Consider the following 25,377-nt stretch of genomic DNA (forward strand, 5'->3'; position numbering starts at 1 on the left):
CGATAAAACGAGGTAAACGCTGTTAAAAGAATACAGTTCATTTGTCCATACCCTAAAAACAGTCCAAGAATCCCAGTGTGTTGATAAGTCCAATGTGAGTGTCCACCGGTGTATATACAATCCACAGAAAGTGTAATCCAAAGTTTGCAGGTGGTGAATGGAAAGGTGAGCTCTAAAATTAGCAACTCCTCAATCCAACAGTTTGGTGACTGTCCTTTGTTTGTCATGCTGCTCTCTTATACAGTTGTACTTCCTGCTTCCTGTCATGTGTCTAGTCACATGGCAGGCCAACCATCCATTTTTTAAAGACACACACTCACTTAAAATGTTAAGAGTAATAAAATGGCCTAAAAAACATGTAAAACACTTAAAACTCTATAATACATTTAAATGATTGTAATAAATAGAGCGGTAAAACACGTCTTTCTAAAAGCCAGCATATTATATAAATAGTGAAGAAAAGGCAAAAGCTTACAGCACCTGGTATTCCCAGGCGGTCTCCCATCCAAGTACTAAGCAGGCCCGACGCTGCTTAGCTTCCGAGATCAGACGAGATCGGGCGCTCTCAGCAGGGTATGGCCGTAAGCGAGGGCTGCTCCAAAAAGTGGGCTATTTAAAGATCAGCCTCCGTAAAAGCCAGCATATTATATAAATAGTGAAGAAAAGGCAAAAGCTTACAGCACCTGGTAATCCCAGGCGGTCTCCCATCCAAGTGTAACAATCGGCCTTATCAGCCGAGTTACAAGACTAAAATGGGGTCAGATTTAACTGTGAGAGATGACTAGTGGTTAAAAGAATGAGACATAAAAGAAGATTGGTTTAAATAGATTTGGTTTATTTACAAGGTTCACATAAAAGACTTTAAAACAACACGATAAAACGAGGTAAACGCTGTTAAAAGAATACAGTTCATTTGTCCATACCCTAAAAACAGTCCAAGAATCCCAGTGTGTTGATAAGTCCAATGTGAGTGTCCACCGGTGTATATACAATCCACAGAAAGTGTAATCCAAAGTTTGCAGGTGGTGAATGGAAAGGTGAGCTCTAAAATTAGCAACTCCTCAATCCAACAGTTTGGTGACTGTCCTTTGTTTGTCATGCTGCTCTCTTATACAGTTGTACTTCCTGCTTCCTGTCATGTGTCTAGTCACATGGCAGGCCAACCATCCATTTTTTAAAGACACACACTCACTTAAAATGTTAAGAGTAATAAAATGGCCTAAAAAACATGTAAAACACTTAAAACTCTATAATACATTTAAATGATTGTAATAAATAGAGCGGTAAAACACGTCTTTCTAAAAGCCAGCATATTATATAAATAGTGAAGAAAAGGCAAAAGCTTACAGCACCTGGTATTCCCAGGCGGTCTCCCATCCAAGTACTAAGCAGGCCCGACGCTGCTTAGCTTCCGAGATCAGACGAGATCGGGCGCTCTCAGCGCGGTATGGCCGTAAGCGAGGGCTGCTCCAAAAAGTGGGCTATTTAAAGATCAGCCTCCGTAAAAGCCAGCATATTATATAAATAGTGAAGAAAAGGCAAAAGCTTACAGCACCTGGTAATCCCAGGCGGTCTCCCATCCAAGTGTAACAATCGGCCTTATCAGCCGAGTTACAAGACTAAAATGGGGTCAGATTTAACTGTGAGAGATGACTAGTGGTTAAAAGAATGAGACATAAAAGAAGATTGGTTTAAATAGATTTGGTTTATTTACAAGGTTCACATAAAAGACTTTAAAACAACACGATAAAACGAGGTAAACGCTGTTAAAAGAATACAGTTCATTTGTCCATACCCTAAAAACAGTCCAAGAATCCCAGTGTGTTGATAAGTCCAATGTGAGTGTCCACCGGTGTATATACAATCCACAGAAAGTGTAATCCAAAGTTTGCAGGTGGTGAATGGAAAGGTGAGCTCTAAAATTAGCAACTCCTCAATCCAACAGTTTGGTGACTGTCCTTTGTTTGTCATGCTGCTCTCTTATACAGTTGTACTTCCTGCTTCCTGTCATGTGTCTAGTCACATGGCAGGCCAACCATCCATTTTTTAAAGACGCACACTCACTTAAAATGTTAAGAGTAATAAAATGGCCTAAAAAACATGTAAAACACTTAAAACTCTATAATACATTTAAATGATTGTAATAAATAGAGCGGTAAAACACGTCTTTCTAAAAGCCAGCATATTATATAAATAGTGAAGAAAAGGCAAAAGCTTACAGCACCTGGTATTCCCAGGCGGTCTCCCATACAAGTACTAAGCAGGCCCGACGCTGCTTAGCTTCCGAGATCAGACGAGATCGGGCGCTCTCAGCGCGGTATGGCCGTAAGCGAGGGCTGCTCCAAAAAGTGGGCTATTTAAAGATCAGCCTCCGTAAAAGCCAGCATATTATATAAATAGTGAAGAAAAGGCAAAAGCTTACAGCACCTGGTAATCCCAGGCGGTCTCCCATCCAAGTGTAACAATCGGCCTTATCAGCCGAGTTACAAGACTAAAATGGGGTCAGATTTAACTGTGAGAGATGACTAGTGGTTAAAAGAATGAGACATAAAAGAAGATTGGTTTAAATAGATTTGGTTTATTTACAAGGTTCACATAAAAGACTTTAAAACAACACGATAAAACGAGGTAAACGCTGTTAAAAGAATACAGTTCATTTGTCCATACCCTAAAAACAGTCCAAGAATCCCAGTGTGTTGATAAGTCCAATGTGAGTGTCCACCGGTGTATATACAATCCACAGAAAGTGTAATCCAAAGTTTGCAGGTGGTGAATGGAAAGGTGAGCTCTAAAATTAGCAACTCCTCAATCCAACAGTTTGGTGACTGTCCTTTGTTTGTCATGCTGCTCTCTTATACAGTTGTACTTCCTGCTTCCTGTCATGTGTCTAGTCACATGGCAGGCCAACCATCCATTTTTTAAAGACGCACACTCACTTAAAATGTTAAGAGTAATAAAATGGCCTAAAAAACATGTAAAACACTTAAAACTCTATAATACATTTAAATGATTGTAATAAATAGAGCGGTAAAACACGTCTTTCTAAAAGCCAGCATATTATATAAATAGTGAAGAAAAGGCAAAAGCTTACAGCACCTGGTATTCCCAGGCGGTCTCCCATCCAAGTACTAAGCAGGCCCGACGCTGCTTAGCTTCCGAGATCAGACGAGATCGGGCGCTCTCAGCGCGGTATGGCCGTAAGCGAGGGCTGCTCCAAAAAGTGGGCTATTTAAAGATCAGCCTCCGTAAAAGCCAGCATATTATATAAATAGTGAAGAAAAGGCAAAAGCTTACAGCACCTGGTAATCCCAGGCGGTCTCCCATCCAAGTGTAACAATCGGCCTTATCAGCCGAGTTACAAGACTAAAATGGGGTCAGATTTAACTGTGAGAGATGACTAGTGGTTAAAAGAATGAGACATAAAAGAAGATTGGTTTAAATAGATTTGGTTTATTTACAAGGTTCACATAAAAGACTTTAAAACAACACGATAAAACGAGGTAAACGCTGTTAAAAGAATACAGTTCATTTGTCCATACCCTAAAAACAGTCCAAGAATCCCAGTGTGTTGATAAGTCCAATGTGAGTGTCCACCGGTGTATATACAATCCACAGAAAGTGTAATCCAAAGTTTGCAGGTGGTGAATGGAAAGGTGAGCTCTAAAATTAGCAACTCCTCAATCCAACAGTTTGGTGACTGTCCTTTGTTTGTCATGCTGCTCTCTTATACAGTTGTACTTCCTGCTTCCTGTCATGTGTCTAGTCACATGGCAGGCCAACCATCCATTTTTTAAAGACGCACACTCACTTAAAATGTTAAGAGTAATAAAATGGCCTAAAAAACATGTAAAACACTTAAAACTCTATAATACATTTAAATGATTGTAATAAATAGAGCGGTAAAACACGTCTTTCTAAAAGCCAGCATATTATATAAATAGTGAAGAAAAGGCAAAAGCTTACAGCACCTGGTATTCCCAGGCGGTCTCCCATCCAAGTACTAAGCAGGCCCGACGCTGCTTAGCTTCCGAGATCAGACGAGATCGGGCGCTCTCAGCGCGGTATGGCCGTAAGCGAGGGCTGCTCCAAAAAGTGGGCTATTTAAAGATCAGCCTCCGTAAAAGCCAGCATATTATATAAATAGTGAAGAAAAGGCAAAAGCTTACAGCACCTGGTATTCCCAGGCGGTCTCCCATCCAAGTGTAACAATCGGCCTTATCAGCCGAGTTACAAGACTAAAATGGGATCAGATTTAACTGTGAGAGATGACTAGTGGTTAAAAGAATGAGACATAAAAGAAGATTGGTTTAAATAGATTTGGTTTATTTACAAGGTTCACATAAAAGACTTTAAAACAACACGATAAAACGAGGTAAACGCTGTTAAAAGAATACAGTTCATTTGTCCATACCCTAAAAACAGTCCAAGAATCCCAGTGTGTTGATAAGTCCAATGTGAGTGTCCACCGGTGTATATACAATCCACAGAAAGTGTAATCCAAAGTTTGCAGGTGGTGAATGGAAAGGTGAGCTCTAAAATTAGCAACTCCTCAATCCAACAGTTTGGTGACTGTCCTTTGTTTGTCATGCTGCTCTCTTATACAGTTGTACTTCCTGCTTCCTGTCATGTGTCTAGTCACATGGCAGGCCAACCATCCATTTTTTATAGACACACACTCACTTAAAATGTTAAGAGTAATAAAATGGCCTAAAAAACATGTAAAACACTTAAAACTCTATAATACATTTAAATGATTGTAATAAATAGAGCGGTAAAACACGTCTTTCTAAAAGCCAGCATATTATATAAATAGTGAAGAAAAGGCAAAAGCTTACAGCACCTGGTATTCCCAGGCGGTCTCCCATCCAAGTACTAAGCAGGCCCGACGCTGCTTAGCTTCCGAGATCAGACGAGATCGGGCGCTCTCAGCGCGGTATGGCCGTAAGCGAGGGCTGCTCCAAAAAGTGGGCTATTTAAAGATCAGCCTCCGTAAAAGCCAGCATATTATATAAATAGTGAAGAAAAGGCAAAAGCTTACAGCACCTGGTATTCCCAGGCGGTCTCCCATCCAAGTGTAACAATCGGCCTTATCAGCCGAGTTACAAGACTAAAATGGGATCAGATTTAACTGTGAGAGATGACTAGTGGTTAAAAGAATGAGACATAAAAGAAGATTGGTTTAAATAGATTTGGTTTATTTACAAGGTTCACATAAAAGACTTTAAAACAACACGATAAAACGAGGTAAACGCTGTTAAAAGAATACAGTTCATTTGTCCATACCCTAAAAACAGTCCAAGAATCCCAGTGTGTTGATAAGTCCAATGTGAGTGTCCACCGGTGTATATACAATCCACAGAAAGTGTAATCCAAAGTTTGCAGGTGGTGAATGGAAAGGTGAGCTCTAAAATTAGCAACTCCTCAATCCAACAGTTTGGTGACTGTCCTTTGTTTGTCATGCTGCTCTCTTATACAGTTGTACTTCCTGCTTCCTGTCATGTGTCTAGTCACATGGCAGGCCAACCATCCATTTTTTATAGACACACACTCACTTAAAATGTTAAGAGTAATAAAATGGCCTAAAAAACATGTAAAACACTTAAAACTCTATAATACATTTAAATGATTGTAATAAATAGAGCGGTAAAACACGTCTTTCTAAAAGCCAGCATATTATATAAATAGTGAAGAAAAGGCAAAAGCTTACAGCACCTGGTATTCCCAGGCGGTCTCCCATCCAAGTACTAAGCAGGCCCGACGCTGCTTAGCTTCCGAGATCAGACGAGATAGGGCGCTCTCAGCGCAGTATGGCCGTAAGCGAGGGCTGCTCCAAAAAGTGGGCTATTTAAAGATCAGCCTCCGTAAAAGCCAGCATATTATATAAATAGTGAAGAAAAGGCAAAAGCTTACAGCACCTGGTAATCCCAGGCGGTCTCCCATCCAAGTGTAACAATCGGCCTTATCAGCCGAGTTACAAGACTAAAATGGGGTCAGATTTAACTGTGAGAGATGACTAGTGGTTAAAAGAATGAGACATAAAAGAAGATTGGTTTAAATAGATTTGGTTTATTTACAAGGTTCACATAAAAGACTTTAAAACAACACGATAAAACGAGGTAAACGCTGTTAAAAGAATACAGTTCATTTGTCCATACCCTAAAAACAGTCCAAGAATCCCAGTGTGTTGATAAGTCCAATGTGAGTGTCCACCGGTGTATATACAATCCACAGAAAGTGTAATCCAAAGTTTGCAGGTGGTGAATGGAAAGGTGAGCTCTAAAATTAGCAACTCCTCAATCCAACAGTTTGGTGACTGTCCTTTGTTTGTCATGCTGCTCTCTTATACAGTTGTACTTCCTGCTTCCTGTCATGTGTCTAGTCACATGGCAGGCCAACCATCCATTTTTTAAAGACACACACTCACTTAAAATGTTAAGAGTAATAAAATGGCCTAAAAAACATGTAAAACACTTAAAACTCTATAATACATTTAAATGATTGTAATAAATAGAGCGGTAAAACACGTCTTTCTAAAAGCCAGCATATTATATAAATAGTGAAGAAAAGGCAAAAGCTTACAGCACCTGGTATTCCCAGGCGGTCTCCCATCCAAGTACTAAGCAGGCCCGACGCTGCTTAGCTTCCGAGATCAGACGAGATCGGGCGCTCTCAGCGCGGTATGGCCGTAAGCGAGGGCTGCTCCAAAAAGTGGGCTATTTAAAGATCAGCCTCCGTAAAAGCCAGCATATTATATAAATAGTGAAGAAAAGGCAAAAGCTTACAGCACCTGGTAATCCCAGGCGGTCTCCCATCCAAGTGTAACAATCGGCCTTATCAGCCGAGTTACAAGACTAAAATGGGGTCAGATTTAACTGTGAGAGATGACTAGTGGTTAAAAGAATGAGACATAAAAGAAGATTGGTTTAAATAGATTTGGTTTATTTACAAGGTTCACATAAAAGACTTTAAAACAACACGATAAAACGAGGTAAACGCTGTTAAAAGAATACAGTTCATTTGTCCATACCCTAAAAACAGTCCAAGAATCCCAGTGTGTTGATAAGTCCAATGTGAGTGTCCACCGGTGTATATACAATCCACAGAAAGTGTAATCCAAAGTTTGCAGGTGGTGAATGGAAAGGTGAGCTCTAAAATTAGCAACTCCTCAATCCAACAGTTTGGTGACTGTCCTTTGTTTGTCATGCTGCTCTCTTATACAGTTGTACTTCCTGCTTCCTGTCATGTGTCTAGTCACATGGCAGGCCAACCATCCATTTTTTAAAGACACACACTCACTTAAAATGTTAAGAGTAATAAAATGGCCTAAAAAACATGTAAAACACTTAAAACTCTATAATACATTTAAATGATTGTAATAAATAGAGCGGTAAAACACGTCTTTCTAAAAGCCAGCATATTATATAAATAGTGAAGAAAAGGCAAAAGCTTACAGCACCTGGTATTCCCAGGCGGTCTCCCATCCAAGTACTAAGCAGGCCCGACGCTGCTTAGCTTCCGAGATCAGACGAGATCGGGCGCTCTCAGCGCGGTATGGCCGCAAGCGAGGGCTGCTCCAAAAAGTGGGCTATTTAAAGATCAGCCTCCGTAAAGCCAGCATATTATATAAATAGTGAAGAAAAGGCAAAAGCTTACAGCACCTGGTATTCCCAGGCGGTCTCCCATCCAAGTACTAAGCAGGCCCGACGCTGCTTAGCTTCCGAGATCAGACGAGATCGGGCGCTCTCAGCGCGGTATGGCCGTAAGCGAGGGCTGCTCCAAAAAGTGGGCTATTTAAAGATCAGCCTCCGTGAAAGCCAGCATATTATATAAATAGTGAAGAAAAGGCAAAAGCTTACAGCACCTGGTAATCCCAGGCGGTCTCCCATCCAAGTGTAACAATCGGCCTTATCAGCCGAGTTACAAGACTAAAATGGGGTCAGATTTAACTGTGAGAGATGACTAGTGGTTAAAAGAATGAGACATAAAAGAAGATTGGTTTAAATAGATTTGGTTTATTTACAAGGTTCACATAAAAGACTTTAAAACAACACGATAAAACGAGGTAAACGCTGTTAAAAGAATACAGTTCATTTGTCCATACCCTAAAAACAGTCCAAGAATCCCAGTGTGTTGATAAGTCCAATGTGAGTGTCCACCGGTGTATATACAATCCACAGAAAGTGTAATCCAAAGTTTGCAGGTGGTGAATGGAAAGGTGAGCTCTAAAATTAGCAACTCCTCAATCCAACAGTTTGGTGACTGTCCTTTGTTTGTCATGCTGCTCTCTTATACAGTTGTACTTCCTGCTTCCTGTCATGTGTCTAGTCACATGGCAGGCCAACCATCCATTTTTTAAAGACGCACACTCACTTAAAATGTTAAGAGTAATAAAATGGCCTAAAAAACATGTAAAACACTTAAAACTCTATAATACATTTAAATGATTGTAATAAATAGAGCGGTAAAACACGTCTTTCTAAAAGCCAGCATATTATATAAATAGTGAAGAAAAGGCAAAAGCTTACAGCACCTGGTATTCCCAGGCGGTCTCCCATCCAAGTACTAAGCAGGCCCGACGCTGCTTAGCTTCCGAGATCAGACGAGATCGGGCGCTCTCAGCGCGGTATGGCCGTAAGCGAGGGCTGCTCCAAAAAGTGGGCTATTTAAAGATCAGCCTCCGTAAAAGCCAGCATATTATATAAATAGTGAAGAAAAGGCAAAAGCTTACAGCACCTGGTATTCCCAGGCGGTCTCCCATCCAAGTGTAACAATCGGCCTTATCAGCCGAGTTACAAGACTAAAATGGGATCAGATTTAACTGTGAGAGATGACTAGTGGTTAAAAGAATGAGACATAAAAGAAGATTGGTTTAAATAGATTTGGTTTATTTACAAGGTTCACATAAAAGACTTTAAAACAACACGATAAAACGAGGTAAACGCTGTTAAAAGAATACAGTTCATTTGTCCATACCCTAAAAACAGTCCAAGAATCCCAGTGTGTTGATAAGTCCAATGTGAGTGTCCACCGGTGTATATACAATCCACAGAAAGTGTAATCCAAAGTTTGCAGGTGGTGAATGGAAAGGTGAGCTCTAAAATTAGCAACTCCTCAATCCAACAGTTTGGTGACTGTCCTTTGTTTGTCATGCTGCTCTCTTATACAGTTGTACTTCCTGCTTCCTGTCATGTGTCTAGTCACATGGCAGGCCAACCATCCATTTTTTAAAGACACACACTCACTTAAAATGTTAAGAGTAATAAAATGGCCTAAAAAACATGTAAAACACTTAAAACTCTATAATACATTTAAATGATTGTAATAAATAGAGCGGTAAAACACGTCTTTCTAAAAGCCAGCATATTATATAAATAGTGAAGAAAAGGCAAAAGCTTACAGCACCTGGTATTCCCAGGCGGTCTCCCATCCAAGTACTAAGCAGGCCCGACGCTGCTTAGCTTCCGAGATCAGACGAGATCGGGCGCTCTCAGCGCGGTATGGCCGTAAGCGAGGGCTGCTCCAAAAAGTGGGCTATTTAAAGATCAGCCTCCGTAAAGCCAGCATATTATATAAATAGTGAAGAAAAGGCAAAAGCTTACAGCACCTGGTATTCCCAGGCGGTCTCCCATCCAAGTACTAAGCAGGCCCGACGCTGCTTAGCTTCCGAGATCAGACGAGATCGGGCGCTCTCAGCGCGGTATGGCCGTAAGCGAGGGCTGCTCCAAAAAGTGGGCTATTTAAAGATCAGCCTCCGTGAAAGCCAGCATATTATATAAATAGTGAAGAAAAGGCAAAAGCTTACAGCACCTGGTAATCCCAGGCGGTCTCCCATCCAAGTGTAACAATCGGCCTTATCAGCCGAGTTACAAGACTAAAATGGGGTCAGATTTAACTGTGAGAGATGACTAGTGGTTAAAAGAATGAGATATAAAAGAAGATTGGTTTAAATAGATTTGGTTTATTTACAAGGTTCACATAAAAGACTTTAAAACAACACGATAAAACGAGGTAAACGCTGTTAAAAGAATACAGTTCATTTGTCCATACCCTAAAAACAGTCCAAGAATCCCAGTGTGTTGATAAGTCCAATGTGAGTGTCCACCGGTGTATATACAATCCACAGAAAGTGTAATCCAAAGTTTGCAGGTGGTGAATGGAAAGGTGAGCTCTAAAATTAGCAACTCCTCAATCCAACAGTTTGGTGACTGTCCTTTGTTTGTCATGCTGCTCTCTTATACAGTTGTACTTCCTGCTTCCTGTCATGTGTCTAGTCACATGGCAGGCCAACCATCCATTTTTTAAAGACGCACACTCACTTAAAATGTTAAGAGTAATAAAATGGCCTAAAAAACATGTAAAACACTTAAAACTCTATAATACATTTAAATGATTGTAATAAATAGAGCGGTAAAACACGTCTTTCTAAAAGCCAGCATATTATATAAATAGTGAAGAAAAGGCAAAAGCTTACAGCACCTGGTATTCCCAGGCGGTCTCCCATCCAAGTACTAAGCAGGCCCGACGCTGCTTAGCTTCCGAGATCAGACGAGATCGGGCGCTCTCAGCGCGGTATGGCCGTAAGCGAGGGCTGCTCCAAAAAGTGGGCTATTTAAAGATCAGCCTCCGTAAAAGCCAGCATATTATATAAATAGTGAAGAAAAGGCAAAAGCTTACAGCACCTGGTAATCCCAGGCGGTCTCCCATCCAAGTGTAACAATCGGCCTTATCAGCCGAGTTACAAGACTAAAATGGGGTCAGATTTAACTGTGAGAGATGACTAGTGGTTAAAAGAATGAGACATAAAAGAAGATTGGTTTAAATAGATTTGGTTTATTTACAAGGTTCACATAAAAGACTTTAAAACAACACGATAAAACGAGGTAAACGCTGTTAAAAGAATACAGTTCATTTGTCCATACCCTAAAAACAGTCCAAGAATCCCAGTGTGTTGATAAGTCCAATGTGAGTGTCCACCGGTGTATATACAATCCACAGAAAGTGTAATCCAAAGTTTGCAGGTGGTGAATGGAAAGGTGAGCTCTAAAATTAGCAACTCCTCAATCCAACAGTTTGGTGACTGTCCTTTGTTTGTCATGCTGCTCTCTTATACAGTTGTACTTCCTGCTTCCTGTCATGTGTCTAGTCACATGGCAGGCCAACCATCCATTTTTTAAAGACGCACACTCACTTAAAATGTTAAGAGTAATAAAATGGCCTAAAAAACATGTAAAACACTTAAAACTCTATAATACATTTAAATGATTGTAATAAATAGAGCGGTAAAACACGTCTTTCTAAAAGCCAGCATATTATATAAATAGTGAAGAAAAGGCAAAAGCTTACAGCACCTGGTATTCCCAGGCGGTCTCCCATCCAAGTACTAAGCAGGCCCGACGCTGCTTAGCTTCCGAGATCAGACGAGATCGGGCGCTCTCAGCGCGGTATGGCCGTAAGCGAGGGCTGCTCCAAAAAGTGGGCTATTTAAAGATCAGCCTCCGTAAAAGCCAGCATATTATATAAATAGTGAAGAAAAGGCAAAAGCTTACAGCACCTGGTAATCCCAGGCGGTCTCCCATCCAAGTGTAACAATCGGCCTTATCAGCCGAGTTACAAGACTAAAATGGGGTCAGATTTAACTGTGAGAGATGACTAGTGGTTAAAAGAATGAGACATAAAAGAAGATTGGTTTAAATAGATTTGGTTTATTTACAAGGTTCACATAAAAGACTTTAAAACAACACGATAAAACGAGGTAAACGCTGTTAAAAGAATACAGTTCATTTGTCCATACCCTAAAAACAGTCCAAGAATCCCAGTGTGTTGATAAGTCCAATGTGAGTGTCCACCGGTGTATATACAATCCACAGAAAGTGTAATCCAAAGTTTGCAGGTGGTGAATGGAAAGGTGAGCTCTAAAATTAGCAACTCCTCAATCCAACAGTTTGGTGACTGTCCTTTGTTTGTCATGCTGCTCTCTTATACAGTTGTACTTCCTGCTTCCTGTCATGTGTCTAGTCACATGGCAGGCCAACCATCCATTTTTTAAAGACACACACTCACTTAAAATGTTAAGAGTAATAAAATGGCCTAAAAAACATGTAAAACACTTAAAACTCTATAATACATTTAAATGATTGTAATAAATAGAGCGGTAAAACACGTCTTTCTAAAAGCCAGCATATTATATAAATAGTGAAGAAAAGGCAAAAGCTTACAGCACCTGGTATTCCCAGGCGGTCTCCCATCCAAGTACTAAGCAGGCCCGACGCTGCTTAGCTTCCGAGATCAGACGAGATCGGGCGCTCTCAGCGCGGTATGGCCGTAAGCGAGGGCTGCTCCAAAAAGTGGGCTATTTAAAGATCAGCCTCCGTAAAAGCCAGCATATTATATAAATAGTGAAGAAAAGGCAAAAGCTTACAGCACCTGGTATTCCCAGGCGGTCTCCCATCCAAGTACTAAGCAGGCCCGACGCTGCTTAGCTTCCGAGATCAGACGAGATCGGGCGATCTCAGCGCGGTATGGCCGTAAGCGAGGGCTGCTCCAAAAAGTGGGCTATTTAAAGATCAGCCTCCGTAAAAGCCAGCATATTATATAAATAGTGAAGAAAAGGCAAAAGCTTACAGCACCTGGTATTCCCAGGCGGTCTCCCATCCAAGTGTAACAATCGGCCTTATCAGTCGAGTTACAAGACTAAAATGGGATCAGATTTAACTGTGAGAGATGACTAGTGGTTAAAAGAATGAGACATAAAAGAAGATTGGTTTAAATAGATTTGGTTTATTTACAAGGTTCACATAAAAGACTTTAAAACAACACGATAAAACGAGGTAAACGCTGTTAAAAGAATACAGTTCATTTGTCCATACCCTAAAAACAGTCCAAGAATCCCAGTGTGTTGATAAGTCCAATGTGAGTGTCCACCGGTGTATATACAATCCACAGAAAGTGTAATCCAAAGTTTGCAGGTGGTGAATGGAAAGGTGAGCTCTAAAATTAGCAACTCCTCAATCCAACAGTTTGGTGACTGTCCTTTGTTTGTCATGCTGCTCTCTTATACAGTTGTACTTCCTGCTTCCTGTCATGTGTCTAGTCACATGGCAGGCCAACCATCCATTTTTTAAAGACACACACTCACTTAAAATGTTAAGAGTAATAAAATGGCCTAAAAAACATGTAAAACACTTAAAACTCTATAATACATTTAAATGATTGTAATAAATAGAGCGGTAAAACACGTCTTTCTAAAAGCCAGCATATTATATAAATAGTGAAGAAAAGGCAAAAGCTTACAGCACCTGGTATTCCCAGGCGGTCTCCCATCCAAGTACTAAGCAGGCCCGACGCTGCTTAGCTTCCGAGATCAGACGAGATCGGGCGCTCTCAGCGCGGTATGGCCGTAAGCGAGGGCTGCTCCAAAAAGTGGGCTATTTAAAGATCAGCCTCCGTAAAAGCCAGCATATTATATAAATAGTGAAGAAAAGGCAAAAGCTTACAGCACCTGGTATTCCCAGGCGGTCTCCCATCCAAGTACTAAGCAGGCCCGACGCTGCTTAGCTTCCGAGATCAGACGAGATCGGGCGCTCTCAGCGCGGTATGGCCGTAAGCGAGGGCTGCTCCAAAAAGTGGGCTATTTAAAGATCAGCCTCCGTAAAAGCCAGCATATTATATAAATAGTGAAGAAAAGGCAAAAGCTTACAGCACCTGGTATTCCCAGGCGGTCTCCCATCCAAGTGTAACAATCGGCCTTATCAGCCGAGTTACAAGACTAAAATGGGATCAGATTTAACTGTGAGAGATGACTAGTGGTTAAAAGAATGAGACATAAAAGAAGATTGGTTTAAATAGATTTGGTTTATTTACAAGGTTCACATAAAAGACTTTAAAACAACACGATAAAACGAGGTAAACGCTGTTAAAAGAATACAGTTCATTTGTCCATACCCTAAAAACAGTCCAAGAATCCCAGTGTGTTGATAAGTCCAATGTGAGTGTCCACCGGTGTATATACAATCCACAGAAAGTGTAATCCAAAGTTTGCAGGTGGTGAATGGAAAGGTGAGCTCTAAAATTAGCAACTCCTCAATCCAACAGTTTGGTGACTGTCCTTTGTTTGTCATGCTGCTCTCTTATACAGTTGTACTTCCTGCTTCCTGTCATGTGTCTAGTCACATGGCAGGCCAACCATCCATTTTTTAAAGACACACACTCACTTAAAATGTTAAGAGTAATAAAATGGCCTAAAAAACATGTAAAACACTTAAAACTCTATAATACATTTAAATGATTGTAATAAATAGAGCGGTAAAACACGTCTTTCTAAAAGCCAGCATATTATATAAATAGTGAAGAAAAGGCAAAAGCTTACAGCACCTGGTATTCCCAGGCGGTCTCCCATCCAAGTACTAAGCAGGCCCGACGCTGCTTAGCTTCCGAGATCAGACGAGATCGGGCGCTCTCAGCGCGGTATGGCCGTAAGCGAGGGCTGCTCCAAAAAGTGGGCTATTTAAAGATCAGCCTCCGTAAAAGCCAGCATATTATATAAATAGTGAAGAAAAGGCAAAAGCTTACAGCACCTGGTAATCCCAGGCGGTCTCCCATCCAAGTGTAACAATCGGCCTTATCAGCCGAGTTACAAGACTAAAATGGGGTCAGATTTAACTGTGAGAGATGACTAGTGGTTAAAAGAATGAGACATAAAAGAAGATTGGTTTAAATAGATTTGGTTTATTTACAAGGTTCACATAAAAGACTTTAAAACAACACGATAAAACGAGGTAAACGCTGTTAAAAGAATACAGTTCATTTGTCCATACCCTAAAAACAGTCCAAGAATCCCAGTGTGTTGATAAGTCCAATGTGAGTGTCCACCGGTGTATATACAATCCACAGAAAGTGTAATCCAAAGTTTGCAGGTGGTGAATGGAAAGGTGAGCTCTAAAATTAGCAACTCCTCAATCCAACAGTTTGGTGACTGTCCTTTGTTTGTCATGCTGCTCTCTTATACAGTTGTACTTCCTGCTTCATGTCATGTGTCTAGTCACATGGCAGGCCAACCATCCATTTTTTAAAGACACACACTCACTTAAAATGTTAAGAGTAATAAAATGGCCTAAAAAACATGTAAAACACTTAAAACTCTATAATACATTTAAATGATTGTAATAAATAGAGCGGTAAAACACGTCTTTCTAAAAGCCAGCATATTATATAAATAGTGAAGAAAAGGCAAAAGCTTACAGCACCTGGTATTCCCAGGCGGTCTCCCATCCAAGTACTAAGCAGGCCCGACGCTGCTTAGCTTCCGAGATCAGACGAGATCGGGCGCTCTCAGCGCGGTATGGCCGTAAGCGAGGGCTGCTCCAAAAAGTGGGCTATTTAAAGATCAGCCTCCGTAAAGCCAGCATATTATATAAATAGTGAAGAAAAGGCAAAAGCTTACAGCACCTGGTATTCCCAGGCGGTCTCCCATCCAAGTACTAAGCAGGCCCGACGCTGCTTAGCTTCCGAGATCAGACGAGATCGGGCGCTCTCAGCGCGGTATGGCCGTAAGCGAGGGCTGCTCCAAAAAGTGGGCTATTTAAAGATCAGCCTCCGTGAAAGCCAGCATATTATATAAATAGTGAAGAAAAGGCAAAAGCTTACAGCACCTGGTAATCCCAGGCGGTCTCCCATCCAAGTGTAACAATCGGCCTTATCAGCCGAGTTACAAGACTAAAATGGGGTCAGATTTAACTGTGAGAGATGACTAGTGGTTAAAAGAATGAGACATAAAAGAAGATTGGTTTAAATAGATTTGGTTTATTTACAAGGTTCACATAAAAGACTTTAAAACAACACGATAAAACGAGGTAAACGCTGTTAAAAGAATACAGTTCATTTGTCCATACCCTAAAAACAGTCCAAGAATCCCAGTGTGTTGATAAGTCCAATGTGAGTGTCCACCGGTGTATATACAATCCACAGAAAGTGTAATCCAAAGTTTGCAGGTGGTGAATGGAAAGGTGAGCTCTAAAATTAGCAACTCCTCAATCCAACAGTTTGGTGACTGTCCTTTGTTTGTCATGCTGCTCTCTTATACAGTTGTACTTCCTGCTTCCTGTCATGTGTCTAGTCACATGGCAGGCCAACCATCCATTTTTTAAAGACGCACACTCACTTAAAATGTTAAGAGTAATAAAATGGCCTAAAAAACATGTAAAACACTTAAAACTCTATAATACATTTAAATGATTGTAATAAATAGAGCGGTAAAACACGTCTTTCTAAAAGCCAGCATATTATATAAATAGTGAAGAAAAGGCAAAAGCTTACAGCACCTGGTATTCCCAGGCGGTCTCCCATCCAAGTACTAAGCAGGCCCGACGCTGCTTAGCTTCCGAGATCAGACGAGATCGGGCGCTCTCAGCGCGGTATGGCCGTAAGCGAGGGCTGCTCCAAAAAGTGGGCTATTTAAAGATCAGCCTCCGTAAAAGCCAGCATATTATATAAATAGTGAAGAAAAGGCAAAAGCTTACAGCACCTGGTATTCCCAGGCGGTCTCCCATCCAAGTGTAACAATCGGCCTTATCAGCCGAGTTACAAGACTAAAATGGGATCAGATTTAACTGTGAGAGATGACTAGTGGTTAAAAGAATGAGACATAAAAGAAGATTGGTTTAAATAGATTTGGTTTATTTACAAGGTTCACATAAAAGACTTTAAAACAACACGATAAAACGAGGTAAACGCTGTTAAAAGAATACAGTTCATTTGTCCATACCCTAAAAACAGTCCAAGAATCCCAGTGTGTTGATAAGTCCAATGTGAGTGTCCACCGGTGTATATACAATCCACAGAAAGTGTAATCCAAAGTTTGCAGGTGGTGAATGGAAAGGTGAGCTCTAAAATTAGCAACTCCTCAATCCAACAGTTTGGTGACTGTCCTTTGTTTGTCATGCTGCTCTCTTATACAGTTGTACTTCCTGCTTCCTGTCATGTGTCTAGTCACATGGCAGGCCAACCATCCATTTTTTATAGACACACACTCACTTAAAATGTTAAGAGTAATAAAATGGCCTAAAAAACATGTAAAACACTTAAAACTCTATAATACATTTAAATGATTGTAATAAATAGAGCGGTAAAACACGTCTTTCTAAAAGCCAGCATATTATATAAATAGTGAAGAAAAGGCAAAAGCTTACAGCACCTGGTATTCCCAGGCGGTCTCCCATCCAAGTACTAAGCAGGCCCGACGCTGCTTAGCTTCCGAGATCAGACGAGATAGGGCGCTCTCAGCGCAGTATGGCCGTAAGCGAGGGCTGCTCCAAAAAGTGGGCTATTTAAAGATCAGCCTCCGTAAAAGCCAGCATATTATATAAATAGTGAAGAAAAGGCAAAAGCTTACAGCACCTGGTAATCCCAGGCGGTCTCCCATCCAAGTGTAACAATCGGCCTTATCAGCCGAGTTACAAGACTAAAATGGGGTCAGATTTAACTGTGAGAGATGACTAGTGGTTAAAAGAATGAGACATAAAAGAAGATTGGTTTAAATAGATTTGGTTTATTTACAAGGTTCACATAAAAGACTTTAAAACAACACGATAAAACGAGGTAAACGCTGTTAAAAGAATACAGTTCATTTGTCCATACCCTAAAAACAGTCCAAGAATCCCAGTGTGTTGATAAGTCCAATGTGAGTGTCCACCGGTGTATATACAATCCACAGAAAGTGTAATCCAAAGTTTGCAGGTGGTGAATGGAAAGGTGAGCTCTAAAATTAGCAACTCCTCAATCCAACAGTTTGGTGACTGTCCTTTGTTTGTCATGCTGCTCTCTTATACAGTTGTACTTCCTGCTTCCTGTCATGTGTCTAGTCACATGGCAGGCCAACCATCCATTTTTTAAAGACACACACTCACTTAAAATGTTAAGAGTAATAAAATGGCCTAAAAAACATGTAAAACACTTAAAACTCTATAATACATTTAAATGATTGTAATAAATAGAGCGGTAAAACACGTCTTTCTAAAAGCCAGCATATTATATAAATAGTGAAGAAAAGGCAAAAGCTTACAGCACCTGGTATTCCCAGGCGGTCTCCCATCCAAGTACTAAGCAGGCCCGACGCTGCTTAGCTTCCGAGATCAGACGAGATCGGGCGCTCTCAGCGCGGTATGGCCGTAAGCGAGGGCTGCTCCAAAAAGTGGGCTATTTAAAGATCAGCCTCCGTAAAGCCAGCATATTATATAAATAGTGAAGAAAAGGCAAAAGCTTACAGCACCTGGTATTCCCAGGCGGTCTCCCATCCAAGTACTAAGCAGGCCCGACGCTGCTTAGCTTCCGAGATCAGACGAGATCGGGCGCTCTCAGCGCGGTATGGCCGTAAGCGAGGGCTGCTCCAAAAAGTGGGCTATTTAAAGATCAGCCTCCGTGAAAGCCAGCATATTATATAAATAGTGAAGAAAAGGCAAAAGCTTACAGCACCTGGTAATCCCAGGCGGTCTCCCATCCAAGTGTAACAATCGGCCTTATCAGCCGAGTTACAAGACTAAAATGGGGTCAGATTTAACTGTGAGAGATGACGAGTGGTTAAAAGAATGAGACATAAAAGAAGATTGGTTTAAATAGATTTGGTTTATTTACAAGGTTCACATAAAAGACTTTAAAACAACACGATAAAACGAGGTAAACGCTGTTAAAAGAATACAGTTCATTTGTCCATACCCTAAAAACAGTCCAAGAATCCCAGTGTGTTGATAAGTCCAATGTGAGTGTCCACCGGTGTATATACAATCCACAGAAAGTGTAATCCAAAGTTTGCAGGTGGTGAATGGAAAGGTGAGCTCTAAAATTAGCAACTCCTCAATCCAACAGTTTGGTGACTGTCCTTTGTTTGTCATGCTGCTCTCTTATACAGTTGTACTTCCTGCTTCCTGTCATGTGTCTAGTCACATGGCAGGCCAACCATCCATTTTTTAAAGACGCACACTCACTTAAAATGTTAAGAGTAATAAAATGGCCTAAAAAACATGTAAAACACTTAAAACTCTATAATACATTTAAATGATTGTAATAAATAGAGCGGTAAAACACGTCTTTCTAAAAGCCAGCATATTATATAAATAGTGAAGAAAAGGCAAAAGCTTACAGCACCTGGTATTCCCAGGCGGTCTCCCATCCAAGTACTAAGCAGGCCCGACGCTGCTTAGCTTCCGAGATCAGACGAGATCGGGCGCTCTTTTTTTTTTTTTTTTTTTTTTTTTTTAGCCAGCATATTATATAAATAGTGAAGAAAAGGCAAACGCTTACAGCACCTGGTATTCCCAGGCGGTCTCCCATCCAAGTACTAACCAGGCCCGACGCTGCTTAGCTTCCGAGATCAGACGAGATCGGGCGCTCTTTTTTTTTTTTTTTTTTTTTTACACAAATCAATAATACATTTTCATTACTACTGAAGAAGAACCCAATACACAACAAAACCGTTATCACCAATTTCCGAGTATTTAGCATTGTTGCTGGGGAAACATTCGTAAATATTACATGACACAAGCATCTTTTTAACCCAATCATAACAACAAATAAAAGCCTAAAAGCTAAACCAACAAAAGTTCATCTTCCCCTGGCATGTAAAAGTGCATATTTTTTAAAATACATATGACATCTTTTGTGAAAATTTCATAAAAATCTCCCATAATATTTTCTGATTTAAAATAACTGTACAGCATTTTGACATGATCTTCTGCCATCCATTTAAAAAGAAACCAAAGGTTTAAAACAAAATCTCTGTTTTTCGCTATATTCCTTCTTTTCCATATAGCTTTTTTTGCCACAATTAAAAACAAATTAATGAGTTTCTTGTTTGGTTTATTCTCTGCTATTCCCAACATAAACATTCTACTCCAATTAAAATCCTCTTCGTTACCTCTTAAATCTTTCATTAGTTTCTTAAATTCGTTAAAAAATGGGATCAACTCCTTACAGAATAAAAACAAATGTAAAATTCCCTCATCTTCTGTTTTACAAACTTTGCATTGAGCATTTGTTTCTTTCTGCATAGCACACAATCTCATTTCCGTAAAAATCACATTTTGTCTAATAAAATAATCAAAACATTCTAGATCTACATCCAACCATTTCCATGCCATATGCTTCCAGATATCTTTTTCTTCAATTTCGTTAAAATGCCTTATCCAGAATTGATTGGCAACAGGTTTTTTAAAAATTCTTTTCATAAAAAAACCATAAAACATTTTAACAGTACCCAAATTAAAATTCACCAACTTGTCTTTACATTTTAAAAACACATTCATTTTGTTCTCCTTTTCTTCCCTCTTGTTAAGATCATCCAGCCATTCTCCAGGGATTGCTTTTTTTACCTCTTCGTATTGTCTTTTTAAAAACATTACATTAAAATCCTCCTTCCCCTCCTCCATCGCATCTATAATCACTTGAAGTGGTAAAAATCCCTCTTTATATTCCCATAAAACATCCCTTACCTTCACAATCCCCACTTGCAACCATTTCTTAAAATAGAGGTCATGCTCTTGTATCTTTACTTTTCCATTTAAAAACAGAGGTTGATTTAAAATCCTTTCCCTCCCCTCTGGATTAAAATCCACCTCTGTTAAAAAAAGCCTCCAAGCATTTAAAACCTCTTTATAAAACTGTGGGATCCCCTCCATCATCCAATTCTTCAGCTTCATCCATAAAATGTCTTCCCCTAAATTAAAATTCCCACATTTGTTTAAATAGAAGCTCATTATTTTCTTCCACTCTGCATTGTTCGTGTCATCCAAATATTTCCTTACCACTTTTACCCTCATGCTTTTCATTTTTTGCTCTACGTCGACCAACCCCATTCCTCCCTCTTCTGGTTTCCCTATCAATGTAAGATATGCAATTCTTGGAGGCTTTTTGTCCCATAGAAATTCTAAAACACTTTTCTTTATTCTCTTCAAAACCCAATCTGGCAATGGCATGACATGTAAATTGTACCACATTTTGGATAACATTAACATATTTACAATTAAAATTTTCCCTTTCAAACTTAAAGATCTGTTTCTCCAAAAAATAAGTCTTCTTTCCATCCCTCCTACCGTCTCTTCCCACATATTGTCAATTGCCTCCTTTTCATTCCTTGCTAATATTGCCCCTAAAATCTTCATTTCTTGAACCTCCTTAAACCTAAAAAGCCCCGTTAAAATCTCGGCCCTTCCAAACTTCATATATACAGTTTTTTCTTCATTTATTTTTGCACCTGAACCCTCACAATAAAATGTTGTTTTCTCTATCACTCTTTTAACACTTTCTATATTTTCAACCACAACTGTCGTGTCATCAGCGTATTGAAATATTTTTGTTAACTCTTTTCCCTCTTCCATTTTTATTCCATTTATTCTTTTTTCTCTGTTTATTAAAAGCCCTAAAGGTTCTGCCACCAAAGAGTACAACTGTGCTGACAATGGACACCCTTGTCTTATAGATCTTGAAACTTTAAAAGGTTGAGTTAAAAATCCATTGCATTTTACTTTTGTTAAAATATCCCTGTATAAAATTGAGATCCATTTTATAAAATTATCTCCAAAACCAAATTCTTTTAAAATCGCAAATAAAAACCCATGTTCGACTCTGTCGAACGCCTTTTCAAAGTCCATACTTATAATGTATGCGCTCCTTTCTTTTTCTTTTATATAACCCACTATATCTCTTATGCTGCTTGTAATGTCTGCTATATCCCTCCCCTTTACTCCATATGCTTGGTTGGTTTCTATTATATTTGGCATGACTTTTTTTAACCTATTCGCTAAGACCTTTGCTAAAATTTTTAAATCAGTGTTTAACATTGTAATGGGTCTAAAATTCTTCAGTTCATTTTTGTCTCCCTTTTTCTTGTATATTATTTTCATTAATCCTAGCCCCATTTTTGGGTTTACTCTTTCTTTTTTGAACACTTCTTCATAAATTTCATTTAAAATCCCAACTACCTTTTCTTTAAAAACTTTGTAAAACTCGCTTCCAATACCATCTATTCCAGGGCTTTTCTTCACTCTTAATTGATTTATGGCTTGTTTAATTTCTTCTGTTGTTATTTCGCTTTCACAATCCTTTTTATCCTCCTCACCAACTTTCCTTGCTATTTGTTGTAATAAAATCTTCCGTTTTTCCTCATCTCCTCCCTCTGACTTAAACAATTCCTCATAATATGTTTTCACTTCTTTTAAAATCCTCTCTGTATCTGACACCACTTTCCCATCCTTACTTTTAAGTTCTTTAATTATTTCCGCTTTCCCCCTGCTTTTCTCAAGATTAAAAAAGAATCTGTTACATTTTTCTCCTTCCACCATGTATTTTGCTTTGCTTCTTAACATCGCCCCTTTGCATTTCTCCTCTTCTATTTTTCCCAATGTATTTTCAAATTGAATTACTTTTTGTACATTTACTTCATTTTTATTTAACTCCTCTTTTAATGTTCTCCTTACTTCTTTCTCCTTAGTTCTTTTAACCTTTTGTAACAAATTACAGTAGTTTATTGAATATTTCTTTATCTGATACTTTACGTTTTCCCACCATTGCCTTTTGTCTTCCATATACATCAGATCTTTTTTCCTCTCATCTAATATATTTTCAATCTCTTTTTTAAAACTTTCATTTTTTAAAACATCAGTGTTTAAGATCCACACTCCAGGTCCCTTCGTTTCTCTTTTAAAATCCATCACCATTAAAACCATTTTGTGATCGCTTAAGGTTGTGTCTTTATAAACTATTCTGTCAATAAAACATTCCAGATTTCTAGTACTTAAGAAATAATCTATTCTGGTTTGGCACATAAAATTCCCCACCAACTGTCTTCTTGAAAATTCCTTCTTTTTCTCGTTTCTTTCCCTCCACACATCAATCATATTTTTCTCTTCCATCAACGACTTTAGTTCTTTTCTGCCCCCATCCGTTTTAAAAACCATCCCGTTTGCCATATCCATTTTGCTAAAAACTGTGTTAAAATCCCCTGCAATCACCACCTTCCCCCATTTTTCAATTACATCGGCTAAAACATTAAAATACATTTTCTTTTCTTTTTCTTCATTCGGAGCATGCACGTTCCCTAAAATAAAATTTTCTTCCTCCATCACCATTTCTACAACCATACATTTTCCTTTTTTATCACTATACAAATGCTTTGTCTTGATACCTCTGTCTTTTCTTATTAAAATCGCCATTCCTCCTCCAATTTTTCCTTCTCCGTTATTAAAGAGTAATTCCCCTTCCCATCTTTTTTTAAAATCCTCCATACGATTCTCTTTCCAGTTTGTCTCTTGCAATAAAATCACATCCTCATTTTTACACAGTTCCTTCATCTTTTCAAATTTAAAACCATTCATTAGTCCTCTAGCATTAAAAGTCACAATTTTCAACACCATAAAATAAACTAAAAGCCATAAAGTCCCCATTTTGTCAGCTCATGGCCTCCCCTTCCTTTCCAGTATCTCCACTGTCCTGTTTCTCCTCACATGTTTGTTTTAAAACTTTCCTTTTGGCTTTCTCTAGATTTGGTGTTACCTTAGTTCTTCTTCTTCTTTTATTTGATATTCCCATGGTGCCGCCATCATCAATGTTTTCGCTGTCTCTGTCCACTCTCCCTTCCTCGTTGACCTGCTCCTCTGACTCTTCCAATTCTGTTTGCAAATCCTCCGTCGTCTCCATCAGTGTCTCTGTTTCGTCATTGTCCTGCATTACTCCAGTCCTTTCGCTTTCATCGTCAATGTCCGTGCCTGCAATACCCTCTCTTTGTGTTCCTCCCGTGTCCTCGCGTGGCTCCTCTTCATTGTCTCCCTCATGCATCTGCCCGCTCTCCTGGTCATCCTCCTGCTGGTCTCCGAACCAGCACTCGCACTTATTTAGTACGAGCCTGCAGTCCGGGCACCTCACTGCATTACAGTCCCGTGCGAAGTGGCCCCTCTCCTCGCACTTGAAACATTTGAAGTCTGGGCAGTCCTTCATCAGGTGTTCAGGGCTCATACACAGCCTACAGGTTCTCACCTGCTGGCTGTGTATCACCCTGAAATACTGAGGCCCCTCTTCTGTCTCCATTCTCGTGCTATAGGGCAGAGAAGCCACCTCTTTTGGGAATCGCACTCTCACAAATCTCGTTCCATCCTCGATGCGGGTGCCCGGATAAAATCTCCGTTTGATCTGGGAGATGGGAGTTACCCCCCATCCCTCCAGCTTTTGTAGAACCACGTCGTCCTCCAGGTAAGCGGGCAGATGCATGAAAGAGACAACAAATTCTTTATTATTCAACTTTTTAATTTCACATGTCTTTCCTTTTATCATCAATCCATCTGCTAGTTTCTCAATATCTTCTTCTTTCTCCAATGTTATTTCATATTCTCTCATCATTTTTGGTCTTACCGCAAGTATAGTCGTCACGTCCATCTTGTCTGTCAGTGCTTGAATAATGTCTTCTGCTTTCCCATCCTGCACTTCAGTCAGATCAATCACTACGGTTGCTTCTTTAGCGTAAATCCGTTTCTGCTCCTTTTTAGGGTAATCCTTTTCTCGTAGTCTTTTATCCAGTCCATTTTCTGTTTGCTGCCTTTTCTCTCGTGCCAAATCCATATTCATAGAAATTAATCCATCCATTAAAAAAAAAAAAAAAAAAAAAAGGAACTAACCACCCTCCAGACAGCAAGAATGCTGCTGTTAGGTGGTTTAAAAGTTGACAAAAAACACAAAAAACTAACTTAACGTATTACAACTCACAAAACAAACAAAAATTAAACACAAAATGGAGGAGAGCCTTCCTCTCCCAACTGCTGCCAACCACTTCCTGTTGCTCTCTAGCGCCTCAGGTGGGGGTATGGCCGTAAGCGAGGGCTGCTCCAAAAAGTGGGCTATTTAAAGATCAGCCTCCGTAAAAGCCAGCATATTATATAAATAGTGAAGAAAAGGCAAAAGCTTACAGCACCTGGTATTCCCAGGCGGTCTCCCATCCAAGTACTAAGCAGGCCCGACGCTGCTTAGCTTCCGAGATCAGACGAGATCGGGCGCTCTCAGCGCGGTATGGCCGTAAGCGAGGGCTGCTCCAAAAAGTGGGCTATTTAAAGATCAGCCTCCGTAAAAGCCAGCATATTATATAAATAGTGAAGAAAAGGCAAAAGCTTACAGCACCTGGTATTCCCAGGCGGTCTCCCATCCAAGTACTAAGCAGGCCCGACGCTGCTTAGCTTCCGAGATCAGACGAGATCGGGCGCTCTCAGCGCGGTATGGCCGTAAGCGAGGGCTGCTCCAAAAAGTGGGCTATTTAAAGATCAGCCTCCGTAAAAGCCAGCATATTATATAAATAGTGAAGAAAAGGCAAAAGCTTACAGCACCTGGTAATCCCAGGCGGTCTCCCATCCA

At 39.9% G+C, this 25,377-nt stretch overlaps 28 non-coding genes across 28 annotated transcripts; all 28 read right to left on the reverse strand.

Moving 5' to 3' along the window:
• Positions 1-468: 468 nt before the first annotated feature.
• LOC141303407 (5S ribosomal RNA) lies at positions 469-587 on the reverse strand. Its single transcript, XR_012343387.1, has one exon. It is a non-coding gene; the product is annotated as a 5S ribosomal RNA (ribosomal RNA).
• A 753-nt stretch (positions 588-1,340) lies between these two features.
• On the reverse strand, positions 1,341-1,459 carry LOC141302759 (5S ribosomal RNA). The gene has a single exon (XR_012342745.1). It is a non-coding gene; the product is annotated as a 5S ribosomal RNA (ribosomal RNA).
• Positions 1,460-2,212: 753 nt separating this feature from the next.
• LOC141303340 (5S ribosomal RNA) lies at positions 2,213-2,331 on the reverse strand. The gene has a single exon (XR_012343321.1). It is a non-coding gene; the product is annotated as a 5S ribosomal RNA (ribosomal RNA).
• A 753-nt stretch (positions 2,332-3,084) lies between these two features.
• Positions 3,085-3,203, reverse strand: LOC141302761 (5S ribosomal RNA). The gene has a single exon (XR_012342746.1). It is a non-coding gene; the product is annotated as a 5S ribosomal RNA (ribosomal RNA).
• A 753-nt stretch (positions 3,204-3,956) lies between these two features.
• On the reverse strand, positions 3,957-4,075 carry LOC141302762 (5S ribosomal RNA). The gene has a single exon (XR_012342747.1). It is a non-coding gene; the product is annotated as a 5S ribosomal RNA (ribosomal RNA).
• Positions 4,076-4,828: 753 nt separating this feature from the next.
• On the reverse strand, positions 4,829-4,947 carry LOC141302763 (5S ribosomal RNA). Its single transcript, XR_012342748.1, has one exon. It is a non-coding gene; the product is annotated as a 5S ribosomal RNA (ribosomal RNA).
• Positions 4,948-5,700: 753 nt separating this feature from the next.
• Positions 5,701-5,819, reverse strand: LOC141303639 (5S ribosomal RNA). The gene has a single exon (XR_012343618.1). It is a non-coding gene; the product is annotated as a 5S ribosomal RNA (ribosomal RNA).
• Positions 5,820-6,572: 753 nt separating this feature from the next.
• On the reverse strand, positions 6,573-6,691 carry LOC141302764 (5S ribosomal RNA). Its single transcript, XR_012342749.1, has one exon. It is a non-coding gene; the product is annotated as a 5S ribosomal RNA (ribosomal RNA).
• A 753-nt stretch (positions 6,692-7,444) lies between these two features.
• On the reverse strand, positions 7,445-7,563 carry LOC141303155 (5S ribosomal RNA). Its single transcript, XR_012343139.1, has one exon. It is a non-coding gene; the product is annotated as a 5S ribosomal RNA (ribosomal RNA).
• Positions 7,564-7,646: 83 nt separating this feature from the next.
• Positions 7,647-7,765, reverse strand: LOC141302765 (5S ribosomal RNA). Its single transcript, XR_012342750.1, has one exon. It is a non-coding gene; the product is annotated as a 5S ribosomal RNA (ribosomal RNA).
• A 753-nt stretch (positions 7,766-8,518) lies between these two features.
• LOC141302766 (5S ribosomal RNA) lies at positions 8,519-8,637 on the reverse strand. The gene has a single exon (XR_012342752.1). It is a non-coding gene; the product is annotated as a 5S ribosomal RNA (ribosomal RNA).
• A 753-nt stretch (positions 8,638-9,390) lies between these two features.
• Positions 9,391-9,509, reverse strand: LOC141302767 (5S ribosomal RNA). The gene has a single exon (XR_012342753.1). It is a non-coding gene; the product is annotated as a 5S ribosomal RNA (ribosomal RNA).
• Positions 9,510-9,592: 83 nt separating this feature from the next.
• LOC141302769 (5S ribosomal RNA) lies at positions 9,593-9,711 on the reverse strand. Its single transcript, XR_012342755.1, has one exon. It is a non-coding gene; the product is annotated as a 5S ribosomal RNA (ribosomal RNA).
• A 753-nt stretch (positions 9,712-10,464) lies between these two features.
• LOC141302770 (5S ribosomal RNA) lies at positions 10,465-10,583 on the reverse strand. The gene has a single exon (XR_012342756.1). It is a non-coding gene; the product is annotated as a 5S ribosomal RNA (ribosomal RNA).
• A 753-nt stretch (positions 10,584-11,336) lies between these two features.
• Positions 11,337-11,455, reverse strand: LOC141302772 (5S ribosomal RNA). The gene has a single exon (XR_012342757.1). It is a non-coding gene; the product is annotated as a 5S ribosomal RNA (ribosomal RNA).
• A 753-nt stretch (positions 11,456-12,208) lies between these two features.
• Positions 12,209-12,327, reverse strand: LOC141302773 (5S ribosomal RNA). Its single transcript, XR_012342758.1, has one exon. It is a non-coding gene; the product is annotated as a 5S ribosomal RNA (ribosomal RNA).
• Positions 12,328-12,411: 84 nt separating this feature from the next.
• Positions 12,412-12,530, reverse strand: LOC141303322 (5S ribosomal RNA). The gene has a single exon (XR_012343304.1). It is a non-coding gene; the product is annotated as a 5S ribosomal RNA (ribosomal RNA).
• A 753-nt stretch (positions 12,531-13,283) lies between these two features.
• Positions 13,284-13,402, reverse strand: LOC141302774 (5S ribosomal RNA). The gene has a single exon (XR_012342759.1). It is a non-coding gene; the product is annotated as a 5S ribosomal RNA (ribosomal RNA).
• Positions 13,403-13,486: 84 nt separating this feature from the next.
• LOC141302775 (5S ribosomal RNA) lies at positions 13,487-13,605 on the reverse strand. Its single transcript, XR_012342760.1, has one exon. It is a non-coding gene; the product is annotated as a 5S ribosomal RNA (ribosomal RNA).
• Positions 13,606-14,358: 753 nt separating this feature from the next.
• LOC141302776 (5S ribosomal RNA) lies at positions 14,359-14,477 on the reverse strand. Its single transcript, XR_012342761.1, has one exon. It is a non-coding gene; the product is annotated as a 5S ribosomal RNA (ribosomal RNA).
• A 753-nt stretch (positions 14,478-15,230) lies between these two features.
• Positions 15,231-15,349, reverse strand: LOC141302777 (5S ribosomal RNA). Its single transcript, XR_012342763.1, has one exon. It is a non-coding gene; the product is annotated as a 5S ribosomal RNA (ribosomal RNA).
• An 83-nt stretch (positions 15,350-15,432) lies between these two features.
• LOC141302778 (5S ribosomal RNA) lies at positions 15,433-15,551 on the reverse strand. Its single transcript, XR_012342764.1, has one exon. It is a non-coding gene; the product is annotated as a 5S ribosomal RNA (ribosomal RNA).
• Positions 15,552-16,304: 753 nt separating this feature from the next.
• On the reverse strand, positions 16,305-16,423 carry LOC141302779 (5S ribosomal RNA). The gene has a single exon (XR_012342765.1). It is a non-coding gene; the product is annotated as a 5S ribosomal RNA (ribosomal RNA).
• Positions 16,424-17,176: 753 nt separating this feature from the next.
• LOC141303640 (5S ribosomal RNA) lies at positions 17,177-17,295 on the reverse strand. The gene has a single exon (XR_012343619.1). It is a non-coding gene; the product is annotated as a 5S ribosomal RNA (ribosomal RNA).
• Positions 17,296-18,048: 753 nt separating this feature from the next.
• Positions 18,049-18,167, reverse strand: LOC141302781 (5S ribosomal RNA). Its single transcript, XR_012342767.1, has one exon. It is a non-coding gene; the product is annotated as a 5S ribosomal RNA (ribosomal RNA).
• An 83-nt stretch (positions 18,168-18,250) lies between these two features.
• Positions 18,251-18,369, reverse strand: LOC141302783 (5S ribosomal RNA). The gene has a single exon (XR_012342768.1). It is a non-coding gene; the product is annotated as a 5S ribosomal RNA (ribosomal RNA).
• A 6,562-nt stretch (positions 18,370-24,931) lies between these two features.
• On the reverse strand, positions 24,932-25,050 carry LOC141302784 (5S ribosomal RNA). The gene has a single exon (XR_012342769.1). It is a non-coding gene; the product is annotated as a 5S ribosomal RNA (ribosomal RNA).
• Positions 25,051-25,134: 84 nt separating this feature from the next.
• LOC141302785 (5S ribosomal RNA) lies at positions 25,135-25,253 on the reverse strand. The gene has a single exon (XR_012342770.1). It is a non-coding gene; the product is annotated as a 5S ribosomal RNA (ribosomal RNA).
• Between the last annotated feature and the right edge of the window lie 124 nt (positions 25,254-25,377).

Source organism: Garra rufa, unplaced genomic scaffold (assembly GCF_049309525.1).
Source record: "Garra rufa unplaced genomic scaffold, GarRuf1.0 hap1_unplaced_001, whole genome shotgun sequence".
Taxonomy (NCBI): Eukaryota; Metazoa; Chordata; class Actinopteri; order Cypriniformes; family Cyprinidae; genus Garra; species Garra rufa.